This window comes from Rhinolophus sinicus, chromosome 8 (genome assembly GCF_057876585.1).
Source record: "Rhinolophus sinicus isolate RSI-liver-muscle chromosome 8, RSI-T2T, whole genome shotgun sequence".
Classification (NCBI taxonomy): Eukaryota; Metazoa; Chordata; class Mammalia; order Chiroptera; family Rhinolophidae; genus Rhinolophus; species Rhinolophus sinicus.
Window position 1 is genome coordinate 77,658,534 of NC_142508.1, and position 15,178 is coordinate 77,673,711.

General features: G+C 49.7%; 1 protein-coding gene across 6 annotated transcripts in view; it reads right to left on the minus strand.

Annotated features, from left to right (window-relative positions):
* Positions 1 to 15,136, minus strand: part of ADCY7 (adenylate cyclase 7) — a 65,564-nt gene extending 50,428 nt beyond the window's left edge. For 2 of the 6 annotated variants that reach the window (XR_016022111.1, XM_088800357.1), the window contains exon 1: positions 9,626 to 15,136. The gene's annotated coding sequence lies outside the window, so the exon portion shown is untranslated. Of the gene's footprint in view, positions 1 to 4,367; positions 4,613 to 5,925; positions 5,947 to 9,625 lie in introns of those variants that run through there. The other 4 variants (XR_016022112.1, XR_016022110.1, XM_088800358.1 and 1 more) reach the window with 4 other exon arrangements.
* Positions 15,137 to 15,178: the final 42 nt, after the last annotated feature.

Sequence of the window (15,178 nt, forward strand, 5' to 3'; positions counted from 1 at the left end):
GTCTACCCCCATTTTATAGGAAGAGGCAGAGAGAGAGAGAGAGAGAGAACACTGCCCACCTAACACACCAAACGAAAATGAAGATTGCAGCCTGGGACCCTCTGTGAGTTCCGCCTGTACGCTCCCCATAGGGAGCGTACACCACCCAGCACCCCTTCTGAAGAGCCAGGTGCACGTTTAGGGCTGCAGGTGGGTGGCAGGGAGGACTGGGAACATGACAGGACACAACTGGCTGGACTCACAAAGCTTCTGGCTCCTCGTCGTCCCCTGCAGGCCCCCGGGCCCTCGCGCACACTTAACACTGATACAATACTTTAATCTACAGCCCATTTCCAATTTCATCAACTGTCGCAATATTTTTCAGCCCAAGTTCACAGACTGCATTTGGTTGTCACATTTCTTTGCTTTCCTTTAATCTGGAACTGTTCCTTGGCCTTTGAGCTTTGTGTTCTTATTGTCTCCATTTTATACACGAGAAACTGAAGTCAGAGAGGTTGAAACACTCACCCAAAGCCACACAGCTAGGAAATGCTGAGCTGGGATTCAAGCCCAGGGGGTTCCCTGCAGAGCCTGTGTTCCTGTTCTCTGGAGCTTGCAAATAGTAGCCTTTGTTGTTAAGAACTGAAAACAGCGCTTTTCAGCACCCACCCCACCTCCCTATCCCCCACCCCAAACCGCTGGACTGCTGCTCACAGCCATGCACTCAGCAGGTGTTCTTTTACTGAAGGAGAGGTGTCCTATGTACATACTGGCTAGACTGGGCCTCCTGCTGCCAGCTCCCCTCAGCTGGCACTGGCCCTGACCTAGTGCCCACCACGCCATCCTGCAGGGCCCCCTATACAAGCTGGAGGACAAAGAGGGCAGTACAGGGAACCAGCAGCTCCTGCCTTTCCTTTTTCCCCCTCTTAAAGTGACAGTCCAGGCCCAAATGCCCACATCCAAAAAGCAGAGGAAGGCACACAGCCCAGAACCAGAGCCTGAAGTTGGAAGGGCCGCCAGGTCATGTCTCTGACCCACAGGCCACCAGCATGAAAGGCGGCCCCTGCGGTCAGCTGTCCAAGAGGGGCTGAGCATGTTCTAAGATACACGCTGGGAGTTGCATGGAAGGGAAGGGTTTACAGAGAGAAGGAAAGGCAAGGGCTGGAGGGGGAGGGAATGGAGCTCTCACAGCAGGGAGCAGAAAGGGCCGCAAATAAGAGAAGGACCCTCCCTGAGGGCAGATCCCACAAACTCAGGACCCAAAAGGATGTGGCATCCTTAGCTCTTCTGGGGCCCAGAGCCCCTACTAAGCCAGGAGCATCAGCCTGGGAAGCCACTGTCATTGGTTCCCAAACGTGGGTGGCTCAGGGCCTAGAGGCTGTCACCAACCTTGCCACCATCACCCCTGGCCTGGTGTCCGCCCGAGATGGGCTGCCATCATCCACCCACCAGCCAGCCCCCATCAGATAGTTTTCCAACAGTAAATCATGAGCCACAGATACCAGCGAGTGCAGTGGGAGAGGCGACAATGCCAAGGAGACCGAGTTCCAGGCCATGCAGCGAGGTTTTGAGGCGAATCTGTACTGAAATATCTCAGAGTCCTAGGACCTTCCCACTGGGCACCAGATTCAATTCAGAAGTTTACCACGGCCTCCCGACCCCACCTGCAAACCCAATTCCGAGTTTCAGAAGCAGCAGAACTGTTCTTGAAACTTTTCCAGAACAAAAAAGGAATAAAGTTTTGCTTTTCTTCCTGACTGTAGACAATTTTGAAAATACAGAAAGCATAAATAAATAAGATGATCTATCAACAAATTCCCCAAAGACACCCCAATGAGGCCCCGTCCTTCCCCAGTGCCCAGTGCGCAGATTGGCCTGCTGTGCGAGCGTCTCTCTACAGAGGTGTTTGGGGACAAGGTACAAACACTTTATCTCCTCTGTTGGCCAGTGGGCTTAGAAGGGCAGTGACCATGCGGAACTCATCTCTGCCCCTACCCAGGCACAGGAAGGCCACTCGAGCTCCCTTGCTGGAGTCAACATAAGTCACTATCCAACCCCCCAACCAACACTCAGCAGTTCCTTTGTGCCCCCTACAGAGGAAGGGGATCCAGGAGGGGGGGGTCAGCAACCAAGCGCCTGAGCAGCCCCAGGGACTGGAGCAGGAATAGCAGGGAGAGGTGGGCAGGCAGTGTGTTTTGACCAGGGGGTGGGGGGGGATTTAACAGGCCCACTTGAGACTCTGCCTGCTGGGGTAGGGTCAGGCTCCCAATATATCCTCAAACAGATTCCTCCAAAGCCACAGGAAGGCCGGAAGGCCAGGCCTAGTGCCGCTCCAGGCCTAACTTGCTAGACCCCTTTGATGACCTCAGGTTTCCCACCTGTAAACTGGGCTGATCATTCCAGCCCTAACTCCCAGAAACGAACAATGGAAAGAACATGCCACAGCTTTGTAAGCAATCTGGCCTCAGAAACTGGAGGGCTCCCACCTCTCCCTGCCCTCCTCCATAAAAGGCCCAAGAGCACCCCTTCCCGAAAGCCTGAGGTACAGAGGGCTACGGGAAGAGGACCTGGCCCCAAGGATCCTGAGCATTCAGCACTTGTCAGGGTGTGGGGAAGCTCCAAAGGCACCCTGTGGACCCAACTCGCCATGCACGAGGCTGCCCACCTCTGTTCCCCAGACCCAGCTGGCCGCTCCTGTGGGGCCTCCTCACCGTACCTGGGGTCTGCCTCCTGCCCCCGGTCCTACGAGGGCACGTGCCCTTGTGTAACTGCCAGGGCCTCCTCATCTCAGAGCCCAAGGCCCCTACCTGCCCAATCCTGAAACCACTGCAATCTTCTTGGTCATTCATTCATTCCTCTGTTGAGCATCACTCTGGACCAGGTTTCAGCAAGTGATGAGGACCCCAAACCTAAAACCGGTCATTCTAGGCAAAGTCCAACCACACAGGGCACCTGTGGTCCCTATCTTGAAGGTTCTACTTCTAGTAATGGGTCCAAACTCACTTCCAGCTTTGGCTCTGGGACTTGGAAAGAACATGAGTTTCTGGCCTCTGAAAGCGGGGACCCAAGGTATAAACCATGAGGGACACCTCCAGGCCACACATCTTGGCCCCAACCAGGCTGTTGCCACCTTTGCCTGTCTCCTTAATGTGAAAGTTTAGGTGGGGTTTCCCCAGGGGGAATCCAAGTCAGGGGCTACAGCCTGGCCCACTCTCCTACCTATACCCCCCCTTTAACTGGTGAGCGGGCCTGCTCGCTGTCGGCTGTGGTTGGCCTGCTTCCAGCCTCAAGCCCGGCTCTTGTCCTCACTGAGCCCCCTCCCCTTGAGCTGTTTTTACTTTAAACAGACCACAGTTTACCCTTGAACAAGCAGGGGTTAGAGGCGTCCACCCCCACACACAATGGAAAATCCATGTATAACTTCTGACACCCCCCCAAACTTAACAATAATCTGGCATCTGGGGGGATTGGTTCCAGGACCCCCCCTTCCCAATACCAGTATCAGTCCCTTATATAAAATGGAGTAGAACAATTCATACAGCCAGACCGAAACACGCAGTCGGCCCTCCGCATCCGCGGATTCCCAACCTCGGGTATGGAAAATACTGTTTTCCATTTCCCATGGGCGGTTTGTTGAATAAGCAGAGACAAACCATGGGGATACGGAGGCCGACTGTATATTTATTGAAAAAAATCCACATATAAGTGGACCTCAGCAGTTCAAACCCGGGCTGTTCAAGCGTCAGCTATATATCGACCTGGCCCCCGGGGTCCCCCGTCCCCCCCTTGTCCACGTCTGGGAAACTGGAAAACCAGACCCTCGCTGCCTTTGGAAGCCAACAGTCTTTGCAAGAGAATGGCCCGAGGGTTAGGGTCCCGGGCGGAGCACAGAGCCTCGGCCAGGTCTCAGTCTTCTGGTCGGGAGAGTGGGGTTAGGGAATTCCTGCCAGCTGGGGCCCTGTCTGGGACGTGTCTCCTGCAGTGCCTTGGGAGGGGGACAGGGACAGGGGAGGGAACCTCTGGGAAGACCCACCCCAGACTTCAGCAGGAGACAAGCAGGACTAGAGGGAGGCGGGGTGGCCCCGTGGGGCTGGGGTCCCAATTGGCCGCCACCCCACCACAATCCCCCTTCTTGGAGCCCCGGAAAGCAGCCAAGGGAGGGGAGGGGCCGGCCCAGCCGCCGGCCCTACAGCCTGCCCTCCGCCCGGGTGGGGCCCGGCTGGGCGAGGAACCCACAGACACCCCCCAGGCTGACACCCGCCACGGCGCGGGGCCCGAGGACCTGGTGGGCAGGCGTATCGCGGGCCCCAGACCCGCGACGCGCGCTCCCTCGGGCCCGGGCGGCAGCCTCGCCTCCCCCACCCGGATCCCGCCGCCACCGCGCTCACCTGCCGCCGCTGCTCCCACTCCGGCCACCGCCCGTGTGTCCGCGCCGCCTGTGTCCGCGCCGGCTGCGGGCGGGATCCGGCTGTGCGGGCGGGGACGGCGGCGCGGCAGCAAGCGCCCCCCACTGGCGGTCCGGCCCAGCCCGGGGCCGCGGGCCGAGGTGGGCGGCGGTGGGAGGCAAGGCCCAGAGCGCCCCGAAACCCTGTCCCCCATTCCGGCGCTGTTTGCTCCCGCCCTGCTCGAGTTTTACTAGGAATGTTGAAACGCACAAACATCCCACATGGCCCCATCGGCGTGCAAGGGAGTGGCCGGCACCCCTAGAACAGGAGCAGGAAATAAAGCCTTTTCAAACAATTCTGTTTTCTCAAAATCCCGCATGTGTTTGGACATGCCAGGTGCTGCCCTACCCCAAAGGGAAGCACTTTCTAGCAAACTCTTTCAGCTGTTTCTATCCAGATCCGCCCCTCTACTCCAGCAACGCCTGTTTCTAGAAGGATCCATAATCTGCAGGCTAATGCTCTCCTTCCAAGATGAGGGAAGTTTAGGTCTCACTGAGGCCTTAAACTCCGTGGGGGTGTCCAGAGGTGGGAGCTGAGCCCCTCACCCCACCCCTGCACCCATGTGAGTCCACCTTTATCAACCAGTCTGTGCTGGCACCAGGAAGACAAAGCCCACCTAAGAAAGTAGGTGTCTTCAGAAGGTAGGTGTCCTTGGCGGGCGGCCGGGTGGCTGAACAGCAGGGCTGCCCATTCTATTCCTACATGGGCCAGTGAGCAGCGCCCTCCACACTAGACTGAAGACAACGAGCTGCAGCTGAGCTGGGGGAGGGGCTGCCTGATGGCTCAGTTGGTTAGAGGGCAGCTCTCAACAAGGTTGCCCGTTCAATTCCCACGTGGGATGGCGGGCGGTGCCCCCTGCAACTAAGATTGAAGGATGACTTGGAGGTGACCAGCCCTGGAGAAACACACTGTTCCCCAATATTCCCCAATAAAAAAAATTAAAAAAAAAAAAGTAGGTGTCCTAACCTCATCATGACCCCACTCACAGCTGCCTACGACCCAGGGTGGGGCCCCAGAGTTGGCAGCAAAACCCTAGCACCCTGGCTGGGTGAGCAAGAAACCAGTCGTCTGAGTCACCATGGGAGTGACAAGAGAGTGAGTGACTGAAAGAGTTATCAAGACCAGGAAGGCGGTTCACTCATAGACCTTCAAAGGTCTCAACCTCCCCACTTTTCCAAAGCTCCTATGCCCATTGTGGAACCGTGGTTCCCACTTTGCTGAGAGGGGTCACGTGGGCAGCTGGTAAGGCCATTTTTCAGGTCCACCCTAGGAGGCCTTAGCCTGAGCTTCACGGGAAACTTTCCCGGGAATTACCCGGATGATCCTAGGACAAGCAGGTAGGAGACACTCAGGTACCTCGGAGTCCTGTGCCAGAATCCTGGAGTCGGGTACCACAGAGGGAGCACCCCGAAACCCTGTCCCCCATTACCTGAGAGGGAAGAGACCCTGGGTGTGTCACAGCCTTGACCCCACCGTGGAACCCAGCCCGCAGGCCACTTACTGAGGAAGTGCTGAGGAAGCAGGTGGCGGAATGCTGCAAGGTACAGATCTGACTTCCATCGGGGGGGGGGGGGGGGGGGGGCGGAGGTCCCAGCTGACTGTTCACAGCAAGCCCTCCCTGATTCCCCAAGACGGGGTCCCCACAGCCTCTGGGGTGGTGGCACTTGACTCTGGGCTGGAGCAGCACCACTTCCCTGGCGATGTCACTGCTGTGTCTTGAGGGCCTCACCAGGCAGGACGGGAGCAGCTGAGACTTCCCCGCGATCGAAATGGGCATGATGGTGGGCATGATGGTGGGCACACCTGATCCCGATCAGGGCCATCTTCTGAACCGGCCCCGCCCACCCCTCAACAGAACCCAGGAAGTGAGGGAAACCACCTGTTTGCCTCCAGAACAGTGAGTGCCTTAGCCTAGAGGCATGTGTCCTGCCCACCAAGGTCAACCCGGGAGAGAGTGAAGGGGGCCCCTGGGCAGGAGAGGGCCCCCCCTGGGGCTTGTGCCCAGCACTTCCTTCTGGGCCCTTCCAACAGCACGAGAAGCCCTCAGCCCTTAGCAGTATGCGGGAGCCGGGGGTGAAGCTATGACTTCCCACCCTGTCATGTGTGTGTCATCTTTATGCAAATCTGATACCAATCCCCTGACAGCAGACAGGAAAACAGGGCTGGAGAAAGTGAGCTGAACACAAGGCTCGCGTCAGCGCTCACCATTAACTGCCAAGACAGCTCCACCATCTGTGCTGTGGTCATAGCAGCAGCATGGCCTCGTCGCACACTCAGGCCTCAGTGATTCTCAGACTGCAGCCAACATCAGAATCGCCCAGAGGCCTAGTGAAAACACAGTGCTGCCCCCCCCCACTCCCCCCACACCAGGCTTTTGATTCAGCAGGTCTGGCGTGGCTCCCAAGAAGTGTATCTTCTAGCAAGCTCCCAGGTGGCCCCAATGCTGCTGGTCCTCAGGCCAGCCTGGGGGTGATGCTCTAAGGCGGTGCTTTCGAACTCCATGGTTGGAATCCTCGCCTGGAGACCCTGATCCTGGGCAGGGGTCTGCGAGATGCCTTAGTAAAAACCCAGGGGAGCTCAGCTGGTGACAGGGATGGCACTGCAATCAGAGAGGCGAGGAATGTCTTCTCCGTACATAGTGTTGGGTGAATTGGCTTCCATTTGGGGAAAACTATTCGACACCCCTTCACACCATCCTAAAACCACCACCAGAAGATTAACGATCTTTGTGTTTGAAAATAAAACTTATATAAGGAGGTATTTTTGTAACTTTGTTCTGGAGAAGCCTGCAGAGGAAATCAAATCCACAGGGAAGGGCTGCAGTTTCAAAATGTCTCTGTCCAGGGGGTGGCGGGAGTCTCCAAATGTCCACATCGAGTGTGTTTGTGATTTGAATGACCCACTGTGCTGAAAACCCCAGAGAACATTTGCCTGCAGAGCCCCTCGTTAACGACAGTGTCCAGCACGGAGGGCCATGCCTGCTGCTAGAAAACGGCCAGCATTTGTTGCCGGAACAAGGCTCTTACAGTCCACACCCTTCTCTCTGGCAACCCAGCTTTACATCGGAAGAATGACCAGAAAAGATGGTGGGTTGAATCCCTCTTCTACTCTTGTTGTCTCCTTAAACCCTCTAAAACGGCTGTGAAAGGAATTTTTTAAGGCCCATAAGAATGGAGAAAATGAGAGAGAAGGAGCAGCACTACGAATGGGGAAGGTGCAAAGCAGGTGTTTCGGTGGCATAGACTTGGCGGGCACTGGACACTGAATCTTCAGCTGGCGGTTGGGGAAACTGCAAAGTTTTGGGAGAACTGTGCAGACGCAGAGAGCGCGAGGGCCAGGTAGCTCGGGAAGCAGGGGAGAGCAAAATTAAAGAGGGTAGCTTGAAAATCTGAGAAGCAGGTGAGAGTGCCAGGCTCTCCCTCCCCCCGCCCACCACCCAGCTAAGTGACTGCCCCTCCCCACCTAAGCAGAAGTCTGCAGGGCTTTTCTCTGGAAAAGATAAAATAGAGACAGTCTCTGGACGGAGGTCCACCAAACCCAGCTGTGGGGAAAAGAGAAATATAAAAGGGAGATTTATACAGGAAGCTGAGACATACCCCACCAGCCCAGGCCAGCTCTCTTCCCCATGCAGCTAACTCCCAGGATTGGCAGCCAGGTCGTAACCCCCAGGCTGGAGGAATTCTCCTGGGAACCCCACCAGCCAAGTCCTGAAGATCTTCTCCTCACCGCCAATCAGCCTGGTGACCCTGAGCGAAGACACAGCTGACTGCTATATTGAGTCACGGAGTGTCCCCATTCTTACACGTGTGCAGACAATCAGGCAGCACCAGGAACCGGAGGAAAGCCTCCAACCCAAAAGAGAGTCCAAGACAACAAAACAGAAAAAAATGTCCATAGAGACCATGCAGGCCAAAACTTAACTGTGTCATTAATATCTTCAGAGTCGAAAAATACATTGCAACCATGAAACCAAACAGGATATATTTTTTTAAAAAACAAGGGACACCTGAGGACAAAAAAAAAGAACTCAAAAATGAAAAACCAACAAAAGGGTTCGAAGATAAAGTTGAATAAAAAGTCAGAGGGGGAAAATAGGGAAAAAGAGATGGGAAAACTAGAGGATCAGTGCAGGAGACCCAATATCTGAATAACTGGGGAGTTCCCGAGACAGCAGAGGGCAGGAAATAAAAATCAGAATCCAAGATTGCCTGGTACTCAGTGACATGCAGTGCCAGATCGAAAGGGTCCATGCCATCAGGTGCCCAGTGCCACACACCCACCTAATTTCCATTAACAGTGAAACTTCAGAACCTTGGGAACCAAGAAGATCCTAAAAGTTTCACTAGCTTTTCTCACAACCACCCTGGGAGTGATGAAACAATGCTTCAAATTCTGAAGGGAAAATGTTTTCCAACCGAGAGTTTACATCCAAACTATTAACTGAGCATAGATGAAGATCAAAGGTATTTTCAGATGTTTAGTCTGCGTACCCTTCGCCGTGAAGCTGCTGGGGATGTGCACTAAAGGAAGGAGCGAGCTTATTTTAAAAAAAGAGGTGAACATGGGTGAGCGAAAGGACTCTCCGGGTGGAGGTGACCTGTGTGCAACAGACACAGCTAGTCAGAGGTCCAGGAGAGCCACCTGAGATGAAACTCATACAACAGCGATGTACCTGAGATGTGGACAGCAGGAGAAAATCGGCAGTGTTGGGGTGAATTACTCAAGTAAAAAACAAAGAATCTCCAGTTAGAACAAAAACACTTGTGCAGAAAAAGAATCACTTTATTATGCAGCTCAATTAGACACCTACCCGGTCAGGACATTAACAGACTATCGTGCTAAATAAGTCGGTTTAACTACGGGGCGGCTGGGGCGGTGGAAGTTAGCACGATTTCAAGAACTAAAGATCAAGACATGGCACGAGAGGTGTATTATTTAGAGACCAAACCCCCCACAGCCACCAGAAGTTGGAAGTCCCTGCCTCAGAAGAGGGAGAAAACAGAGGGAGGGACAGGAAACAAACTTTTAGGACTATTTGGCTTTAAACTATGACAGAACCACTGCTCTGCGCCTCTCCACTTGCTTGCCACTTTCTTGGCAGGGCCGCCCCAGCCCAGGTCCCAGCACTCCTCGTCCCCTGCCTGGCCACCTTACAGGTCTGTTTCTACAGGTGGTTGTGTGTCGCCGCCGTGTCCCCTTACCTTCGGTCTTCCTGTGGAGATGTCTTGCCTACGTATATGAAAGCACTGTTTTCCTAAATTGGATTTGTTAAAAACAAAGATGCACGAGGTAATCCGCTTTACAACTATTTGGAACGTTCACCAAGATGCCTGCTGGGCGATTCAAGTACAAAAATGGTTTGCAATGCAAATTGAGCACTAGCTCTTTTGAAAATGGATACACTAAGTACATAGGCCACTTGATAGTTTTAACAACCCTCTCCTTCCCTTTCACTTTAATGTTAGCATTAAACATTGACTTTTTTAAAAAAATCTCTAATGGGTTTCTCTTCAACATTCTAATCCCATGTTTTCAAAGAGGAATTAGTTACCTGCTTTAGAAACATATACATATATAGAAAAATGTATGCTATTTCCCAAATGGGTTATTTAACAGATTAGTTTGTTCGGGTTCTTTTTTAAGAAATGGTTTTCTTAGATAAGCAAGAAGTATAAAGCATTTTACTTAAAAGGTGAAAAATGGTCCTAATTTAAAAGTCAAAGTTGTTGCATTCCTAAGATAACCTGGTAAATAGAGAACATCTTGTAACAGGTTTTACTGGGCACTAATGAATAGAAATTACAGCGAAAATTCTACACTCACATAATGAGCGCCTAAGAAAGTGATTTCAGGGAAAATATCTCCTTAAAAAATGATAGCGCTGGGCCACTAAGGATTATGGAGATACTGTCTGGAATTTTCCACAGCTGCCTTTCATCCTTTCTTTTTCCAACAAAATTTCCAGCAGATTTTCCCAACAAAACCCAAGGCAGCTCTGTTTTCTCTGACCCAGAAAACTGGATCCTTTTTCTCACTGGAGTTCCCTCTCTACTCACCTTACCATCCATTCTACTTATTTTTAGAGAGCTTTAGTTTTAGCTGCTGCAGTTACTGAAGGGTCTTAAAAGATCAAGTGTTAGGGGTGGGAGGTGGAGAATGATCAACACAAGTGCGATTTTTTCATCAGTTTTGCCCAGGGCAGCGTTTTTTAAAAAGTAGAAATACAGAAAAAGTAGAGGCATAGTTTCAGATGGCCATGTTACATGTATAATATTTCAATCCTAGTGAATATTTATCAATGGATGAAACTTCTCAAAACTGTGGAAATTCACCTCCAAGATAAAACTGTAAGAATTTTTAAATAAACTCAGAAGCACCATCAAATAGCAAGACTTTATAATATCCCTACTCAAGATAAGCTAGAAAGTACTGACATTTCCTAAGTCTATTAGTTTATAAGGGCCTTGGGGTTTCTGACAGGTTAACTTACCAAAGCTACCTGCAAGCGAAAGTCAGCACCCAAAAAGGGATGAGGAGAGCTGCGTGTGGAATGCCTCTCTCCATGTGGTAGGGAGTTATGTGCGATACCACTTACGTAAAAGGGGGAAAGACCCCCTGAAAGTATATCTGTGCTTTCACATGTAAATGCATTTTTAAAAATGCGTTTTTAAAATTCATTGATGTCACGGATATATCCCTGACTATTATAGTGGCCAACTCCAGGGAGTTAAGTGCGACTAGGGATGAGGGGGAACTAGGTCCTTTCATTTACTTACGTGTTAATTACACTCCTTCACAACATCACACACATTCACTATCAGTTGCAGAATTAGGTCAATTCACTGTCTGGGTAGGTGGACAAAACTATACTGCAGCCTCAGCTCATTCTCTGATTTATCACTTGAGAAACTTATTTAACAGGATTATCGTTTCTTGCTTTTTAGAAGAGAACGTTGCCAGTAAATGTATAAGCAGTGAGCAGGCTGGAGCGGGCAGTCGTCTAGCCTGAACTTCTCTCCACTCTAAGTCAGCCTGGGAGTCTCTGGACACAAACTATGCAGGATTCCCTTCACGACCACTCAGGTGGGGCCCACACAAGCACCAGCCATAGGACCGCCCACTCTGCTCCCTGGGAGACGGTTCTGAAAACTCGGCTTGGTTGCACTTGGCTTAGTCCTGCTTCTTCCATTCTTTGCAGAAGCAAACGTTTTCCTTACTCGAACGGTCTGCGTCATGAACCTGGGATGAAGTATCTTAATGTCTTAGTGCAGCGAGCATAACCCCTTGCAAAGGATAAAGCCGGCTTGGCACTTGTGAACAACCAAATTCCAGGGAGACAGTTTCCAGCGTGGCTGCGGCTGTGGGGAGGCCAGCAGATCTCTTTGGCTAAGACCTAGGCGGGAGAAAAACATAACATTTTAAGGCACCCCCACTTGCATTAGAGAGGATGAAACCCGATAGAAATGCCATCTATGTACAAGAAAAGCTCATTGTCTAAACAGGGATATCTTTAGAATTATAGGATAAATTAAGAAAAAGTAGCTCTTCGAGTTTTACATAAAGGCTCATACCAGAGGTTTTGAAGGTAAATGAAAGCACAAAGCCTTTATTGAAGTGCAGGTTTATTATTCATAATAACCCCAGTTGTAAGCACTGGGGGCAGGTATGCGTAGAAATGCAATTTATAAAATTTTCCAAGGCAAACAAACAATTGACGTCTTTGAAGAAATCGTTAGCTTAAAAAAAAAAAAAGAAAAAAAAAAGCTTCCAGGTGTGTCATTCATTCATAGTATTGATAACTGGTGCCCAGTAATATGACCTCTGGAAATGTCGCGATTTCATCAATCATTTGTATCAAATCTCTTTTTCTGGTAAGTTCCTTAGTGCCTCTGCAGCGGTAACTAGACAAGATTGGAAAGCTTTTGAGACGATTCAAACCTCTTGCACCTCACAGGCGTCCGCCTTTCTTAACACAGAAGGCGATGCTGATCAAAGAAGGAAATGAAGAAAAGGTTATTAAGAGCAAACACTGGTCCAACAAACTTCTAAACACATGTATCTATGCACAGTCCACTAAAAAGTTGATCTCAATAGTCCTTTGCGTCTTACAGCCAGAAACTACACTGGCTGCCACCTAACGTTTCACTTTTAACACACAGTGCTTTGTAGTAATGAGTAGTGTGAAGACTCTGATACTTGTAACAAGCCCTTTGTATTATTTTAGGATAACGGGACTTTCAAAAGACTTTACAAAAAAGTGACTCCTGAAAATTCCAATATATAAAAATCAGAGAGAAGTGATCTATAATTTCGGAGACTTTAAGTTTCAGGACAAAGAGATGTACGATAAATCTAAACAAAGGTAATAATGACACGACTTAGGGAACAGCTATGAATTGCACAGAACCCAAGAGAATGTGGCTGATAACCAAAAATCTCTCTCTCTTTAAGAAGTATGGCTGACTAATTCATAAGAGACAAGGATGAAATCACCTTCACCAACCTACTGGCTTTAGAGGTTTCCCCTAGGCCTCTTCTCCCCGCCCCACCTACCCCCACTGTCCAGGTAACGCGGTTTGTTTTACTTCATAATCTCTCGTTACTACAGCATCTTTAAGGTAAAGTCCAGACTGTCTCTTTGGTGGAGACCTTCCCTGTAATCAGGCCATGCAGAAGCTGCTGCAGTAAAAAGTAGCCACGGCCCTGTGGAACCTCAAGGACTTAAGTTAAAATGCAGAAATAAAGATGAGCAAATGCCAGCAAACACTTCTGCTGAAATACACAAATGGAGAGCACACCCGATTTCCATTAGCATCTGTTCTTATTGACAAGGCTCACATTTGTCTCAGTAAATCCGAGGGGCGACCTCAAGCTTATAATAACCAAGGGGATGTGCTAGCTCCCTCTCTGGTTCAGCCTCTTTCTGAAGTGTCTCTTTCAGGCTAGTACACCGTGGACGAGGTTAAACTTAATAGCGCACATACTTAAGTAGAAAAGGCACAGGCCAAATACTTAAAAAATACCAGGAAACCTGACATAAGAGTAAAACAAACATTAGCATCTTATTAACTAAAAACGGTCCTTAAGTAAATATTTAATTCTGGATATCATATAATAAATCAGTAGAGCTTGTAAGCAATTCTCCTGGTTAATAATTTTGTCAACATTCAATTTATACAGATATTTAGCTCATTATCTCTGATGAAAAAACTGCTGCTTAAGGTGGAAAGTCAAGACGGCTAATAAGATGGTGGAGAAAAAGGCCTCCGGGGTATGTGAAGCTCTCGATCCACGCTAATAACTTGCACAGTAAAACCTGGCTTGTCCCTTAGTTATGCTTAATACAAGTGGCATATTAAAATGTTAACGTTTATTCCGCCCATAAATGTTTTGACAAGATGGCAGTTAGAGCCTGGAGGTTTAGAAGCTGAGGCAAGGTGAAGACACCACCTCAGAGCGGTCTTTGTTCCCACTTTCCTGCTATGTCATTCTCACAGGTTTCACTAGGTGAACTCCCTCACTGACGAAAATTAGGATAAAGAGTAACTATTAAATGTAACTTCTACTCAATTAAGTTTAATAGAGGCATGTATAGACTGCTTTGCTCAGAAAATACTTTATGAGAAAGTTGCTTTCTACTAATCGAAACAGTTCAATGCGCTAGAACAAGAACAGATGGGTAAGAATAAACTCTTCTGATCATTAGTTTTCACACTTCGATACTTATCATAGCAAAATTGGGAATGAGGTTTTTATATTTTACCATCTAATTTTTGAAAAGTTAATTGAGAAGCAATTTCCTATCAACATTCCTAGTTAGTGACTGAAACACTGAGAAATCAACAGTGTTATAACCGAAGGAATTGATAAAACTGTAGACCAGTATAAAAATCCAATTGAGAAGATACAGTCATAACCAATAAAATTATCAGCAAAACTTGGTAATACCTGGTAGTGGTGATTTCTAGGAATTTCTAGAGCTTGACACGACATCCTAGTCACAGGGGAGGGCTCTGCAGTGAGCGAGTCCCCGCAGAACGGGGTCTTGCAGCTCACAGCTGTCACACTTTCTTCCGACTGGCCCACGTTCTGGAAACCCCAAACCCTAGTCCATAGGTGAAGGCAAACACAACTCACACTTACCATTACATGGCAGAGGGAATGGGAAGAAAACACACGGAAGTATAAGGCTCCAGAGGCAAAGACTAGGAAAAATGCTCTCCCTACCGCCCATGTTTGGCTCTGTGAGGACTTTATCCGGGAATATCTGAGCCAAAGCAAATAACCTCCGTATTAATGAGAGGCTCAAAATGCAAGTAAAGGGAAAACACACTCAAAATAGGACAAAAATATAGTATGATCAACTGCTGAAGACCAGAGGGCAAGCCCATGTAAAACCAGGAGATCCCACAGGTCAAAACAAGGTTCGAAAACCACGTGCAACGTCTCCATACAAAACAAAGATGCTGAAAACCAGGCACCTTCGTGGACGCCTCCAAACTGCATTTACTTTGATCAGCACAACAGAAGCACTCAGGTTTTGTGCGGGCACCTCCTGGACCCATCAGCACCTCTAAAAACCAGTATCTGAATGTGTATTATGCCTTTTTAAAGAGCAGCAACACTGACCAGGTCCACACACATGACCGTGGCCGCCAGAGGCAGAACCTGTAAAATCCCGTCCTACAAGCACTAGCGAAGGCAGGTTCTGCCTCATGGGTAGGGACGGACTGCAAATATTTAAATGACACATT